Below are 18,635 nucleotides of genomic sequence, written 5' to 3'. Positions count from 1 at the left end.
TGGGAAATTGTAAAAGGCAAATGATATTTTCCCTCATTCTTCATTTTATTCCAAAAACCTATTTTCTTCACAATCTTTGAATACATTACCTTACCTCACTCATCTTTGTCTCTAAAAGCAATTCTTTGCTCATATTTATCTTTGAATACCTTTCATTTGTCACCCTTACTAGACCTATCAAGTACTTACGATGCCCAATTTTCAAATGCTAATATTAATCCATTAAATGGCCATCCCTTTACTTATTTTAGAATTGATGCATCTAATTCTTAGTTCAACACCATTCTTGGACTAGAACAAAAGGATAAAGGAAGCAACAAAAAGATAAGCTAATGCATGATCCATTATGATCAATTGCCAGCATGATCCATAGCTAAAATTAAGATTGCATTTTCTAGTGTAAGAGGAAGTGAACAATCTTAAAAAATGAAAACTTGGAACATTATGCATCATCATAAAGTTGATACTTCTTTGATCTATACTTGATCATCTGTTAATAAATTAAGATCCATACTTCCTTCATCCTTCTTTAGTCTATACATCATCATCTATGTTTTTATTATTTTACATTAATAAATTTATCTTATCTTATCATTCATATTTTTTGATATTCATTCTATTTATTTGACCAATGATGCACTCTACACATGTTTCCACTCACTCAGAATGTAGGAAAGCATGGTACACAATGTGTACAGGATAATCCATAGGCAATAGAAGACAAATTCATGGGGTGGTCAGAACAAAATCTTTATTACAGTAACTAGACATAAATAAAAAGCTTAATTGACTCCATCCCATCATACCATCGGTGCATGATCTAAAATTGGTCACATTTGGCTCCAGTCAAATTTGTGATATCATTCAGCATAAAAATTATAAAGAAAGAATATTTTGCTCTAGTTAATTTGTAGACAACAACTATTCATGGACAAACAAGTAATCATCTTTACTAGGGGGTTGATTATCCTTTTACTATTTCTAAAGCATCTAATCAAACATTATAAACACAACTGAGAATATGTATCTATAAAGCTTCTTACTAGATTTTAATTTGATTGTAGACTGATGCACACTTGTGTTTCAAGTATGATCATTAATATCAATGGACTTGTTCACATCTAGAATCTATAGAAGTTAGTATAGTAATAATAGAGATAAAATAATATTGTTGAACTTAGAATTTTCTTCGATCTTTTGAAGTGTTTGCATTAATAGATTTTGATGCCTTGTTTACTTGGGCCAGACTGGATATATATCAAGTTAAAAGGGTGTAGGGATGAATGTTCATGTCTTCGAATGGAGACATGGACATTCATTCTGACACCCATTTGGAGGTAACTAATCTTCACAATTTGTTATAGGCTTAAACAAAATTAATCAATGTAATATCAATCATTAAATTTGTAACCTGATATAAAGGATAGATCGATCATGATCTAAATATCAAAATGATCAAAAGTAGTTTCGATCATGCTTTAATGATCTCTGAAAATATATATGACATCAGTTTTAGACTGTGAATAATAACATATAGCACATACATATGTATATATGTATAATAGTATGTACATCATACTATTGTAAATATATACATATGTATATGTTGATTATAGTAATGTTAGACCAAAGCTACATGCACTAAAAATATCAATACTTTTAAGTTGTGGAAGACCCACAATATGGGGCTCAAGTTAAACTATTTTCTTACATATAACTCAGTGGAGAAGGGCCACTATATTGATTAAAACTTTCTTATCAATCGTTGCTTCAAAAAATAGAAATGTCAAATTGTCAGAAGTAGCATTGATTCTTCGATGCACTGATTAAAGATTTTTTATGTGCAAAAGAAGCCATGATTGGAGGATTTGTAACACTAGATGATCTGATGAATGGATCTAGACTAATTGTAGTATTGAATTCTTAATAATAAATAAATAAATCACAACTTAGTAGAAGTATTAATACATTTATCATCAATGAAATCAAAGCTTAAGGTGAGAAAAAGAATTGAGAGAGAAGAAGATAAGAAGATGCAAATAGAGTTTGATTTTTGAGTTCGCCACAAACATGACTACGTCTCCGAGTTGGTTCCAATAGAGTATGACCGATCTGATTAATCTTCGAAAAGATTACAAATGCACCAAGACTTATCCCCTTAAACACATCAGCATAACATGCCCTCGACGTGCATAATAGTCTTCAAAAATCTCCTGAACATTCTCCTATTCTCACCACCTGAATGCCTTTCCAAAGCCTACCACCCCCATTTTATACATCAAATTTAGCCAAAAATGGGCTAAAACAATTAACCAACATAATCCCCCATTTTGGTTACATATTTTGAATTTGCCCCTTTTACCATTATTTTGTTATGATTTGAGACCAAAATTAAGGGTTTGTTTTCAACAAATAACCTTAATTAAATAAGCTTGGGCAGATTTGTTATGAATAGATAACAACTCTTCCCTTAATATTACATATGCCATAAATAGCCCATTGGTTGGCCTTAATTTAAGGAGGCCAATGGTTAGGAGTTCAACTCCCATTATCTCATTCCTTCAATTCGAATTAAATAGCTATTTTAATTTGAATTTGAATACTTTCCCTCTCTTTATGATTTCGTGATGTCATGCTGACATCATCAAAATCCATACTTTTGCTTGTATTTGAAACCATCATAACTTTTATATCCGATCTCCATTCTTGATGAAACAAATTCCATTAGAAAGCTTTTGATGAGCTCTTTCATTTGGAATCCATTGTCAAATACTTTTGAGATGGTCCAATTTTGCCCCTTATCTAGCCCTCTGGTCTACCTGTTGACCAAAACTTTGACTAAGTGTAACTTCTTCATCTGGACTCTGTTTTTGTCTGTTCAAGTTGCATTGGAATTAGGACACCGAGATCTTTCTGATGGTGCAAATTTTGGAGAGAAATGGGTCAAATATATATTGAGCAAATATTTTTAACATAAAATTGTCAAGTCATTTTAGATTTCAATTGATAATCAAATAAAGCAATTGAAATATCGGGTAAATATGGAAAATGTGGACATAGAGAATAGAAACTAACTTAGATATCTTAAAAATATCTATCTCAAACATGGCAATAGATATATATCCATACATCACACCCACGTATATTAATAGATCTATCCATTACTTTTGCATATGTTTTTGTTTAACTGAGTTCACTAGCTCTTGACAAGATATAGTGAAACCTTCAGTAGAAGAGGAGTGCATTTCTTTTTTTTCAAAGCACATTTTAAAGTATAATAGATTTAATGCTAAGAGAAGAAAATTGGTGCAAAGTACCAAAAATGATACCAAAACACTACAAAGCACAACAAAATATCCTAGTATCAAAATATAGAAATCTCTAGCAATTTGCGAAAATTTCAATTTGGGCATTATAAGGTTCAAAATATACATACAAGATAATGTAAAGAAAATACATTTTCCTAATGTAAGAAACTAATTAGGTAAGTTTTAGTAGTTTGGATAACTACCAAGAATTAGTTTTTATATTCTTGGAAAAATGTTTTGTGGTGACAAATTTTCAATATGAAAACAAAAACCCATTTGGGTTGTAGCCGAGCACGAGAATACAAATCTCTCTATTTTGATGAAGAGGATATGTAAAGAGAGAGAAGGGAAATAATACAAAGTTCTTTACATTTGGTTTTGTGTGTGTTCAAATGTAAATTGAATTGCTCAAAATTCATATGTGGATTGTGTTCAAAAATATCTATTTCCTTTGGGTTGAAATTGAATATCAGGTTGTTATGTTAGTGGGCACTAGGACCGATTCATATGCACCTACGGTGCTCCTTAATGATTGGGTTCAATTTATTTTAATTGGTATTATATTCATCTTTGAAGAACCAATTTTGGAGTGGCTTAGTTAGAATTAGCTTTTCCCATGATTATAATTGCCAAAATATACATCATATTGGTCTTACATAAAGATAGACTGATCTTGGAAGGTCCATAAAGATAGGAAAAAGAAATTGATTCTCACTTATTCTGAATGAAAGCATTATGTGTTTGAATTTGGTCTAAAGTATAAAGTGATGGTATTTTATTTAAATGGTTTCAATTTTTTATTTTTAAAGAAAGAGAATAGAAACTTATATGTTTGATTTTAATTAAGTATTTGAATTGAGTGGTTACTCAAATCTGAAATATACTTCTAGATATTCAGTGGTTCATGGCTGCCATTTCAAGTAATGGTAAATGTTTATAGTAGAAAGAAATGGGATGCATGATATTATTTTAATTTGGACATTTTTAGTCTTTAAATTCATCAACTTGGAGTCAAGATTTCAGATTTTTAGTAGAGGCCAAAATCTGATTTTTTTCAATATTATTGGTGGGCTGAAAATTGACATATTGTTCAAGAAACCATAGAGTTCCTTGGGAATTATAAACCCATGCATTAAAAATGTTTTCAAATAGTTATCAATTGGTTTGATTGTTTATTTTTATTAGAGTCAAAGTCAATATATTTGATTTTCATGGTCATTAGTTTGGATGTACAAATTAGGTGCATGTGTTTAATTGAAACCAATTTTAAAGAATTGAGTTTCTACTTGTTGGGAAGTTAGAAGTGACTCAAGATCTCTATTGTTAGTCCCTTCTACCTATGGGTGGGGAATAAAATTTTCACCGTACTCTTTCAAATAACATGTGCATCGAGATTCTGGAAAACTGAAAAAAAAACCCACAAAATTCTATGTTGTTTCTTCATTTCTATTAACTATGTTTTTCCCTCTAAAATTTTAAGCATTTCTATTGGTGGGAACCCATTTCTCAAGTAGCCTTTTCTTTTTTGTTTGCATAAAATTCAACTTAAAAAAAGTCAGCATTACACTTGTTCTATGCACAACCTATAGTACAAGTAGGTGTCTGTTGCATGTTTCATTGGGAGTACTATATCCACATGCATCTCATTCTTTTCATGGTTTTTGCTTGTTTTCTTGAAATGGGTTCCTTTATTGCCATTAACCACTTTACTTTAGCACTACAAAAAATCCTTCATTCTTTAGCTATAGATGATCAGGTGTGACCTTTAATACTATTCCATTTTCCCCTCTACCATTTGTTTACTATCCATTTCCATGCTTGTAATGGTGGGGAGCTTGTTAGAGATTTTCCCTCAAAATCCAAGTCTTCTCCCACTCTCCTCAGCTTTGATTTTGTTCTATTGGAGAGGTTCCTCTACATTCATAGGAGCCCTCTTTTGCCTCTATCTATGGGGACCTATAAGGACTTGGGCCCATCTAGTTCAATTATGCTCAAAACATGGACATAATTCATGGCTTTGTTCTTATTTCTCATTCTTGTACAATGACTCTTCTCTAGTTCCTTTCTTATGAAGTGTTCATTGTTTGATGTGATATTTCATGGCATGGCATTATATTCAACCATTGTAGTTGGAAGTCTTGTTCAAAATCTAACTGATTTATTATCTTTCATCGATTCATTTTTCTGAAGGCTTTGTTTTTTCTTTGCACTTTTACCCACATTGTGTGTTGTTGGATGCCTTTAAAGATCTGCATGATTATCACAATCTCATCTTCAGCCTAAGCTTGCCCCTCTAATGAATTATCAAATCATTTGGCTGCCAAAGAAAAATTAGAATAAGGCCCCGTCATGTTGAGGTGTCATAGCACTATAGAGGCGATTGATTGTAATACATAATATCTTCGGTGCATCATATGCATCCCTTCTTCCCTCTAACACATATATTTGTGTGTTTTTATCAAACAATGAGAACACTTTTTTGATCGTTTGATATTTCAAAATGTGTGTTTGGAAGTTGCATTTTCCTCTTAGAATTTGTCCATGATTCCATATCCCTCTAGAAGAGAAGATTATTGGTAGATTGTGTAACCTTTAGTTTGCCAAATCTCATTGAGGCATTATATTGAACAGGTTAATGACTCCATGTATAATTTTACTTCATCCATTCAATCTTTGCATGCATGTTAATATTTATACTCCATTATAAACCCACCACAATGCCTTTGATTGTGCATAGCAGACTCTCATTGTGTTTGATATGGTATACTATATTTCATGAGCCTCTTGTTTTAGAAATCATAGTGGTGGCCACCAAAATCCTTGGCAGCAATTAGGTGTGTTTCATAAAGTTATCATTTTTTGATATATCTCACTTTGTTTGAGAATTCAGTGGTGCAAAATCCATTACTATTGTGGTGTATGATTCATTATTGTACTCCCTTTTTTGGTAATCAATCTCACTTCATTTGACATACTTAGTCATTGCAATGTATTATTAATTTATTGATTATTCTTGAATAATTCAAGAAATAACAACAATCTTGTAATTTTTGAAGACATCCGAAAGGGAAATGCCTTTTGGTAGATAGATTTAATGTACACATTTCCTCATTTTTTCTTTGAATGCAAGGGACCACAATTCACTATTAGCATTAGCCATATGCACATATGGTTCTAAGGTTTCCCCAGGTTAGTATTAGCATTAGCCATATGCTGAGATGGCTCTAGGGTTTTGATGTAGAGAGCACAAGTAAGAAGCTTGAAATGGGCTTCCCACTTTTGAAATCAACCAACTAGCTGTCAAATCTTCAACCTTATTACAAGGCTTCAGCACACTCGAATCCTCCAATGGATCAAAGAAACACACTCTCCAAATTCACTAAGAATCCAAGGACAAAGAACCAAACTTGCCCACTTTATGGGTTTTGCACCAATCTCCCACAACTAGGTCAATGCTAGGAAAACATCCTAGAAGTTTGTCCCAAGGGTTCTAAGATTTTAAATGCTCTTAGGGCACCTATTTACCATAGACTACACCACTGGTTTGAATCATACACTTGCAAAAAACCTCAAACCCCAATTTGTCCTAGTAGCCCTGTGAGCCCCTTTTAACCCTCTTGAAATGGTTTTTTGGATCTAACTTCACAAATTTTCAAAAAAGATCTAAAATAAATTAGGTTTTTGAATACCCTTTTCAAATTTACTTCAAACCCCAAAGCACCAAGTTCTAGCCTCACTCTAGCATTCCTTTTCCTTCATAATGCAACACATACCTAAGTGATCAAGTTAGGTTTGGTTTACAAAGCAACCAGTACGAATTGGGTTCATGGAAATGAACTTAGTACTAAAGAATGAAAAAATTCAAAAAAATTACTTATTTCCAAACACTCAGCCCTTCACCAACTCTCAAACTCCTATCATTCACAAATCAACACACTACAAGAGGTGAAATCGTTCATGGTACTTGACCTAGGGCTTGATTGGAAAAATCACAAAAAAAATCCTCTAGTTTTGGAAGCCTAGAATATTTAAGAGGACCCTACTAACTACCATTTCCCAAGTGGCCATGAAATTCCAACAAAAGAAATTGCAGTGAGAGTCCCATCTTTGTTGTATGAACCAAAATGTTGTCCTAAAAACCTAGTTTCACTAAAAATGCAATACCTTGAGAAAAAAAAAAACTTAGAATGATTAGAATAGAATAAAATGAAAGCTGATTAAAATATATATCTCAAAAATCCATTAGATCTAGTTTGACAATCCATATAGTTTGTGCAGCGTGCAAACAACAATAAAATGACTCCAAAATTGAATTTCCTTCTTTGCAACTTCTTACAATCCGTACATTAATGCCCTCCATAACTCAAAAATGAGGTATATATCTATCATATGTGTATTTCAATGGTTACAACCAATATTTTAATAGTTATAACCCTTTTCACACTAAGTTGCAATTTTGAGCAACTTTTACTACTTTTCTACTATGCAACTTACACAAAAAGTGCAATTTTTACATTTTTCACTTGATTCCACTTCCATGACTTGGAAAGGGTTCCAACATACCTAAAATTAACTAAAACCTTATAATCCTAGGCTTTCTTTACTAAAAACATTAAAAAACCCAAATTTTCCTAATAAGCAACTTTTGCTTGTAAATTGCATAAAGTGCCTTAAGCATACAAATTGTGTCTTTCTTTGACAACCATGGGCTTTTCATCTAATGTTTTTTATTCTAGCCTAAGTAGGTGAAAAAAAACATTAAAACCAAAATATAAATCAAGTACCTTGGTGCTCTGCACTACGTTCCCATTCATAGCTTGCTTCTTTTAGTAAAGATTTACTGTGCATTCTTATTTTGGCCATAGTATATCTTAAGCACTCTCTTCCTAGCCAAGAAATGTTCTGCATAGGAATTTATCAATCACATAAGAAAAGGGCTTAACTTCCCATGATATTCTCATATCATTCTCTTAACATCTATTAAATCAAGGGTCTACCATATCTATTGGACTTCATTAGAAGCCTATTCTCAAATCCTTCATCTCTATAATTTTGTAATGGTTCCATGCTTTATTTTCCAAGTTCTTCTCAAATATTTCTACACATGTCTAAGAAGAGTCATCTTTATGAGCTGCATTTTTAGAGCCACTATTTCCACCATCTCACTTAGCTTGTCCTTAGTTGTTGGAATACTTCACCTTGCTGCAAATGATAATTTTTGTGGCCCTTTTGTTGGAAGGGATTTCAAGCATCACACCATTACCTATACCACCACTATTTTAGGTGATATCTTAGTAACATTATGAGTTGTGGTAGACAATAGATATGTTTCATGTCTCATGGATGTTAGGGAATCTTAAATGGAATTCCACTCATTCAATAGAAAATACCTTAACTTTTTCATAGCCCTTACTCTTTTATTCAAACATTGATTGCTTAAATCATGGAAAATTCATGTGACACAAGTCAAGCTAGCATCTCAATATTTTTTCTTTCTATTGGCTTTTTCCATAGAGACTACCAAACTACCAAGACTTAGATTCTCAACTCTTAGTAAAAATTACCAACAACAACAAAAAGGAGGAGATTTCAAAAAATTATGTGTAATTTATTATCATACATGATCTTTGTATTCCTACCTTGAAGTTTACCTAGTAGGCTTGCACCTAATTTTTTCTTAGCCCAAGAGTTTTCTACCTTGTTTGTGACAAATGAATTAGGAATTGTGCCAAGCAAGATGCTCATTTTTCTATTTGAAAATAGAGATGAATATTGAATATATAAGGAGGGTGCTACAAATAAGTAACTCTCACTAACAAAAGCCATCACATTATTCTTGAAGAAAATGACAAATTGGGGACCCAATTTCCTTTAAGCTCCTTAGTTTTTCCATGCCAATACTTATGCTTTAATACTATTCATGCCTATCCTTGCTAATTAACAATGTAGTTTGGAATTGAATTCAAATTTAAATGTGTAAGTGAAAGTTAAAAAACCTTCTCTATTAATTGAGTTTCAGATTTCTATTAGAGGAGAGGGCTATACCAATGGTTTTCATGGAGCTGTAGTTCTTTTAGACATATCCAATTATTTATAACCAAGTTTAGAATAGAAAAAGTAGCATTCCAAATTAAGAGTCACAACATCTTAAATGCTTTAATTTTCTATGGAGTTTGTCATCTTATTGATCTTGTAGAACTAGTTTTAAAAATCAATCATATTGAGTTGTTGAGGAAAGCGTACAAGCATATCTTGATACCCCATATGCTTCTCAATCTAAAGAGAATCTATTGATTATGGTTAATTGAAATGGCTTGAGTATCTTTTGTTTATATTTTTTGAGAAGAAATTTATATGGTCAATTGTATTCCTTGGATTAGTCTTGTACTCTCTTATTCACAGTTATTGCTAATGTTACAATCCTCAACCTTATTACACTGCTCATTTATGATAGTTGCACTAAGTCTATCCATACATAGATTCCATTTGGATGTGAAATATTGTTTACATGGATATTTCAAATGATAATTTTCAACTTAGATTTACAATTTACCTATGTTTTTATTCAATGCAAATCATAGTAGATTACTTTAGAAGCATACCTGTTTTAAGTGATTAAGTATTTTTTATCAAAGTTTGATCTTTTAAGGATGCTTCTAAAATTCCCTATTAAAACTATGTAATTGGAGATACAATCATGTAAATAGTGAAAAATATGCATAGTCTCTCTCTTATACAAGTTGGCACTTAAATTGCATAGTTCTATGTATGCTATTTCTATTTGGGTACCAAACTCTATATAAGAACTATGCAATTTATAGTAGAATACATAGAACTATATAAATTAAGTATAATTTTATATTAGTTCTATGTATGTTACTTAAATACAAAAAAATTATTCTCTACAACTTCTATGTATGCTACCAGTTGATAAGCCATACATTGTCGATGGTGGATCAAGCACTTAATCTACCAAGTAAATTCTCTACGCCTTCACCTTTGCTACCCACTATGTATTCAATAGCTACCGAGTCACCCAAATTTAAAGTGTGAATGAAATGTTTATAATAGTGCATGATATTTGCAACATTTAGAAACAAGGCATGCCAATGAACCACGATGTAGGAGCAAAACAATCCCAACTTAGAGACCCCGCATATGATAATTGTCATTTACCCTCTTCTAAAGCTTCTTCTTCCCTACATTGCATACACACCTCCTACCAAAATCACAAAAGATGGGGACTAGTGTTGGATGCAGCCCTTATTTTTAATACTCAACATTTTAAATTTGTGTTGGTAACAACTCAAAGTATTGGGTTATTAGTAATATGAAATGCAAACTAACCAAGTGTTACATGAGTTTGGTTATGTGCAAATTGTTTGATAGATTAATGTAGATGGAAGAAATTTTTTGCAGAGACAAGGGAATCCTTAGGGTAAATCAGTCAAAATTTGAATTGCAACCTTTGTGGCATTGAGAACTATTGTTGACTTCCCAAAGTTGTGATTGGAATTGTTTTAACACATTCCTAAAAGTATTGTGTTTGGCCTCTAAAGAGTAAGATTGCTTTTATAAAAATTGTAGCATCATGGAGGCAATTTTTGTGGCTTGTGACATTTCTTTTGTAGATTGAGTGAGACTTTGATTTTTTAAATTCTTCTCCACATCAAAAATCTATTCTAGGCTCCATAAATTTATAGCAGTGTTTACATTTCCCTATTCACAAAGTCTATCATAGTATAAAAATAATAGTCATCCCCATAGAAAAACACTACTTTCATGTCATGCCCAAAAGTAAGGACAAAAACACACACACAAATTTTTATTTATTTATTTTTGTGTTAAAACTTAAAACTATTATAAGCTTGATATTCTTGTGCTCATAATATAAGCAGAGGTTTTGTACACTTCTTCTAAGTTTTATAATCTTCATGCATGAAATTAACATTAATTTAACTTTCATAAAAAAAATGATCTTGAGCTAACTTACAATTTCAACAATCCTCAATCATAAACTGAATTAGTACAACTACCTAAGAGATAATTATAAATTAAATTTGAATGAAAGAAATCTAAACTAAAGCATACTATGACAATTATTATTTAATGTATCCATTAACTTCCCTTACCAATGAGCACTAGAGTTATGCTAATTAATTAAACATTTACTAACCACTTAACTCTAATCCTAAGTTTATTAGAAAGTTAATTCCTACATACTCATAACAATCCATCTTGCATCAATCTATCATTACAATTAAGATCAAAGACTAGGGTTAATTCAATTAGATCTAAAAGTCAAACTAAACATTATTTAAAACTACTAAAATTTTAGGTTCAACTTTTAAATGCCAGTGTAGGGTTCCATCTAGCTCTTCTCGCAATCTATAAAACTAATTATTAAACATCAAAATCATTCTAATCAAGATATTAAAATTTCCAAGTTAAAACTTTTATAATAACTAATTTAATATTAACATCATTTCTTAACAAAATACATTTCCTCCTAATGCCCTCAAATTTCAAATCTAGTTTATCGATTAATGCCATCCTTAGTTAAAAATATAAAGAATCTATAATTTATCTAAACATCTAATACCCTAGCTTAGAATACTATTGATCAAGTAACAATAACCAAAAATCCTCATTTAAAATTAACATACATTTCAACCAACTAAACATAAATATTAACTTGAATGAACATTGACTATTAATATAAATTAACATGATTTAGCACTACAATAACAATATAACAACTAAACTTAACTCAAATAAATTTAAAATTATCCTAGCTAAACTTCATATTGAAACACAACTTAACTAACTAAAATCTAGAAGTCCATCTACACAACTAACCTAATTACTAATTAAACATGACCACTACTAATTAAAATTACAACTAAATCTAAACTACACTTACTAACTTACAATTACCCAAGAATTAACCCCTACCATACCCCACCTAAACTCACCCAAGCCATACCCCACCAACCTTCATGCTACCCAATCCGAACGCACTGACCAAGGTCTGTCAGCGCTGACAGACCTGTCTCCACTATCCCTTGCATGCGTGAGGGAAAGGCTAGCAATACTCATGGAGATGGAATGGGTGGCTAGGGGGTTGGTGAAAATAGGTAGGTTGTTGAAAAATATTCCCAACCATGCCTTCTTCATTCCCCACACATGTAGCATGTTGCCCAAGAGAGATAACAGTGGTACGTGGGTTTGAATAAGCGATGGGGATTTAAGAGATAACCAAGAGTCTCTTAATTTGATGATGTAAAGACATGAGATAAAGGTGGTGACATGGGACATTCACCCTAAGATTTAATTAATTGTTTTTACCTTGTTTTCCCCATTTTTTGGTTAACTCACACTCCAACTCCCAATCAATACAACTGACGCCTAGGAGGACATGGTTGAGAGATGGAGAAAAGTAGAGTAATGAGATAGGACATTTTTAGGATAGTTATTACTAAAGTTTTATAGTTGAGATAGGATATATGTCATATCCAATTTAATTAGAGTTTGAAAATTAAGTTATTTCATTTGAAAGAAAATAATTATTAATAAGGAGTATCCAAGAGAATATTCTCTGTGACAAGGATGGGAAAATAAAAACTTTCCCATACATTTTCCAGAGAGGGTTTATTTGATCTGGAGATGCACATTTTTTTTTTTTAAGAGGCCAATTTTGGCTAAGTGTTGACATGTTTCCTTGCTAAAATTTTTTGATACACAAGATGAGTTAAACATTTCTAGAGGCAATATGGAGTTATAATCTTCTAAATCTAATTGACACACAAGCATGCAAGGGAATATAATCCTCTTAATCAAATTGATTTTATTCTTTATGAAGCTTAGCAAGGAATTATGATCTTATATTCAGAATTCAAAGAGGTGATGAATTAATCCTTATCAAATTTAATTGTATCACTATTGTAACTTAACAATGAAAGTGCTAGCTTGGTGATTACAATATAGGATTGATATTATAACATTTTAATGTTCAAAACATTGAATTGAAACTTCAATACATCCATTTTCCTTTCATTATCATAATTGAAACTCATAATTTCCCAATTCAAGACATATACTATCATTTTAATTTCTCACATACGTATGCCAAAGTTTGGAAACACATGAGGGCATTGCAAGAAGAATTTCATAATCTTTTTCTTTCCTTTATTATTCATCCTAGTTCAAGGCTCCATCGAGAAAGAACCAGTAAGGAAACCCGATGTCTTTGCCACTACATCAAAATCAATTATAACTTACAAAATATTACAATTCAATGAGATTTCTTCAAGGATTCCACAAGAGAAATTTTATCAAATGTCTACATTGCATCAAGGGTAAACATGGAAGAGACAATAACCAACATGGAGATAACAACACAAGGAGATAAGCAAATTGAACATGCATTCCCATTCGGTTGCACAATAGGTCCAACAATGGACCAATATAGGGGAAAGGTGGATTTCCTCAATAGGAGAAGTCAATCATCATACCTTCACTTAACCCTTTCGAGGCTAAAACTTCAAGAACTTCCATTCTTTCACAAGGCCCTTTCAAGGCTATATCCACAAGGATTTTCATTCTATTCTAGATTCAAAAATTCTCAATAACAACAAGGTATGGGATGACAAGTAGGGGTCCATACACCCTACCCTTTCTCCCTCCTCTCACCATGAGAGGAGACTCTACACCATTGAGGTTCAACTAAGGCCCTTTCCCCAACATGGCCACTTCTTCCCTATCCAAGGGTGAGTGTTGCCAAAAACATCCCCATAAAAACTTCTCAAAAACAAACAAAACATCAAGAAGGCATATGAATAACATCCAAAGAAAACAAGATAAAATCCCTCCCAAATCCACCCCCAAAACACAAGCAAGAAATGCATAACTACACAATGTCTCCAACATGATTCAAGCAAGATTCAAAACATGAACACACATAAAGAACCATTCATGGACTGAAGAACTCCTACCTTCATAAAAGAGATATGGCAATGGTTGTTTGAGAAGAGCTTCCATTTCTTCCTTCAATCTTCAAGACTTCCTCCAAAACTAGAGGATTGAGTGAGAAAACTAAACTCTCCCCAAAATGCCTCTAAGTATGGTCCTTAACTCCACTAAGCTTCAAGTAACTCAAGATGGAGGTTTGGTTTCACTAACCCAAGTAAAGAGCCACCCATTTTCGAAATCAACCTATAATAGGGTTTTTAAGAGACCCTAAGAGTCAACCTAGGAGGCTAAAGGGTTGGAGAGTACCCCCACCCATACCCTTACCCATAGGGGTACTTAAATTTAATGTTTCTAAGCCTTTAAAGGCTTATTTGGAACAATTAAACATTAGGAGATTAGTAAGATCAAATTTCAACATTTAAAGAATTACAATATAAAGTTAGCACAAAATTAACAAGTAGTTTAGCTCTGCTTTTCCGTTGAGTTGTCTCGGCTGATTTTCCTACACACTTATTGCACACATCAGTAGGTCCAAAACCACATGCATAATGTGAATTACATATTAGAGGAATTATATGAATAAAAACATCCATTTCTTAATAAATAGTTGTTTATCTAATTCTACTCATATTTCTAACCTTTCAACTTGCATAACCAAATGTGTTAGTGTTGCATACATTTTCTTCATCATTATGCATATTTATAAGCATTAAATGAAAAAATCAAATAACTAAAGTAAACATCACACATCATAAAAATAGCTTAGCAATGTTCAATCTATCTAATAATGTTCTGACATAACAAGCATGAGTATCAAAATAACAATGTATCATCGGTGCTAGGATGGGTCAGGGTGAGGCCTCACATCCTCCCCCACTAGGCATGAAATTCCTCCTAGAGTTCATCAAAAAGGTAAGGTTACTATGCTTGCATCTATGATGCATCCTCCCAAGAAGCCGTAACCTCATCGTAGCAATCCCACTGGACTCTAGCCTGGTCCAGCTCTCGACCTCAAAGTGCTAGGGTCCGTTGGGCAATAATATGGATGGGTTGTAGCGCTAACTGGCCATTTGATTCCACCTACAAAGCATCCCAATCTATAATATGAGACTCATCATAAATTTATCCTCTAAGTACAAAAATGTGAAACACATCGTGGATGCGTGACAGGCTAGGTGGCAGGGGTAAATGGTAGGCAATTGGTCCTATCCTCTCTAGGATCTCGAATGGTCCAACGAACTGGGCCGCCAACTTAGAGCCCTTTTCAAATTGAATCGGACTCTTATGTGGCCATAACCTCAAGAAAACTCTATTGCCAACCTGATATTTCTTATCCATCCTCTTTGCATCTGCATACTTCTTTTGTTGATCCTATGCCTCTCTTAGGCATTATCTAATCAGAGTCACCTGCTGCTCCATCTCCTTAACCAATTGAGGGCTAATAGATACTTGGTCCTTGATCCTATCCCAACTCAACAGCGTCCTACAAGGTCTTCCATAAAAGGCCTCATAAGGTGGCATACCTATGGAAGACTGGTGCCCATTGTTATAAGCAAACTCGACAAGTCGTAGGTATTCCTCCCACTTGACCTAATGGTCCATCACGTACATATGCAACATGTCCTCCAAAACCTGATTCACTCACTCGATCTGCCCATTGGTCTGAGGATGGTACGCTATACTAAAATTGAGCTTAGTGCCCAATGCCAACTGCAACTCTCTCCAAAAAGATGAGGTGAACAAAGAGTCCCTGTAGGAGATGATCTTACGGGGAACGCTGTGAAGTCTAACAATATCTAGTATAAATACCTGCACTATGTTTTGTGTTGTATATGTAGTACGCATGGGAGAGAAGTGGGCAACCTTGGTCAATGTGTCAATTGTCACCAAAATGGCATCATGGCTTTGAGACGACAAGGGGAGACCAACAATAAAGTCCATAGATATAACATCCCACTTCCACTCAGCGATCTCATGAGGTTGAAGGAGCCCACTAGGATGCTGATGCTCTGCCTTCACCCTTTGACACTCGAGGCATCTCACAACTATGTTAGCAATCTACACTCTCATGCCTGGCTAGTGATATAACAGTCTCAAATCTGCATGTAACTTCTTAACACTGGGGTGTGCTGCATAAGGTGCTCTGTGAGCCTCAAGTATAATGAACTCACACAATCCCTCAATGAGGGGTACATAGATATGTCCTCTATGGTGCAAGAGTCCATCAGACTCCAAGGAATACTCTGAATACTTCCCTTCTAAGGGTCTCTGAGAATACACCACCTGACTAACCTCTAAATAAAGCTCATCCGCTGGCAAGTGCTAAAGAATCCTTTCCCTTAAATTAGTACAAGTAGTCATAGATGATAACTCATGGTGCCTTCTACTTAAGGCATCTGCAACTACATTCTCCTTCCCCTTGATGTAATGAGCATCAAAATCATACTCACAAAGGAACTCCATCCACCTTCTCTACCTAGCATTAAGGTTCAGCTATGTGAATATGTATTGTAAGCTCTGGTGATCTGAATGAAGCTCAAATCTATGACCCAGTAGGAAGTTTCGCCACCTCACTAAGGCATGAACTATTGCTGCAAGCTCTAGGTCATGAGTAGGGTAGTTGAGTTCATGAGTCTTCAACTTCCTAGACTCAAAGGAAATGGGTCGGCCATCCTGCATAAGGACTGCCCCTATACCATCCAAAGATGCATTAGTGCATACCACGAAGTCTGCAGATGGATCTGGTACTACAAGAATCAATGCACTCATGAGGGCTCTCTTGAGCTCTTGAAAGGCTCTATCACACTTCTCTATCCACTCATACTTCTTTCCCTTCCTTTGAAGAGATGTGATGGGATGTGCCAATCTAGAGAATCCTATGATGAAGCATCGATAATACCCTGCTAGACCCATAAAGCTCCTCACCTCAGTGATACTGGTGGGTGCCAGCTAATCCATGATGGCCCTAATCTTTGATGGGTCCAATAAGACACCATTTCCTGATATCACATGACCCAAATAATGTATCTCAGGTAAAGAATGCACACTTTGACAAGCTGCCAAACAATTGGTTCTCCCTCAATTTTTGCAATACCTGTCTCAAGTGCTCTTCGTGCTCCTGCTCATTACGAGTATATATCAAGATGTCATCCAAGAAAATAACCACAAACTTATCCAAAAAGGTATGAAATACTCCATTCATGAGGCTCATGAATACAACTAGAGCATTCGTGAGGCCAAATGGTACCATAGTGAACTCGTAGTAGCCATACCTAGTACGAAATGTAGTCTTAGGAATATCACTATCCACAATCCTCAACTGATGATAGCCTGACTTGAGATCAATCTTTGAAAATACTCAAGCACCCTGCAACTGATCAAAGAGGTCATCAATCCTAGGAAGAGGGTATAAGTTCTTGATGGTTACTTTGTTCAATTGCCAATAATTAATCCACAACCTAAGTGATCCATCCTTCTTCTTAACAAAGATCACTCGTGTGCCCCAAGGTGACACACTAGGTCGAATATGCCCCTTCTCTAAGAGTTCCTCCAATTAAATCTTAAGTTCACTAAGCTCATGAGTACTCATCCTGTACGGTGCTCTCGACACTGGCTCTTCTCCTGGCACAAGGTCAATATGGAAATCCACTACTCTAGGTGGAGGCCTACTAGGGAGCTCTGAAGGAAATACATCTTCAAACTCTTGAAAAATAGGAAAATCATCAAGGGATGGCTCCCCCTCAAGATCTTCCTCCCTGTCGCTAATGGTGATAGTGAACAACTAACATCCCTTTTGCATGCACCGTCTAAGCTACATAGCAAAAATCATATGAAGGGATATGGGTCTCTTAACCCTAAGGATCACTCTAGAGATACCATACTCATCCACACATTCCATTATTTTTTGTTGACAATCCATCTTGGCACTGTGGGCATACAACCAATCGATGCCAAGAAAAACATCATAAGAACCTAGAGGGGTAATACGTAGATCCAACATCATAGACATGTCTCCAATCTGAATTGGGCAACTATGCACCATGGAACTAACTAACACTCTGGCTCCTGAGGCTAACTCTACCTCCCAACTGATATCCTGACTAACTGCCACTAGCCCGCAACGCTCCATGATGAAGGGAGATATAAAAGAATTAGTAGCTCCAGAATCAAATAAAATAGTAACCATGCTACCTCGTATACTACTTGTAGCCTCAATAACTGTGGCCTGATGCTTGGCCTGGCAGTTTTCAACCGCTACAAAAACTCTATGGGATCTGCCTACGTCACCAACTGTCAGCTTTGAATATGCCCCTCTCTGACCACTAGAGGACTATCCCTGAGAACACTCTCTAGTAA

This window comes from Cupressus sempervirens, chromosome 9, assembly GCF_028749045.1.
Source record: "Cupressus sempervirens isolate cs-2001-9-10 chromosome 9, ASM2874904v1, whole genome shotgun sequence".
NCBI classification, from domain to species: domain Eukaryota; kingdom Viridiplantae; phylum Streptophyta; class Pinopsida; order Cupressales; family Cupressaceae; genus Cupressus; species Cupressus sempervirens.
Note: the sequence above shows the minus strand (reverse complement) of the source record.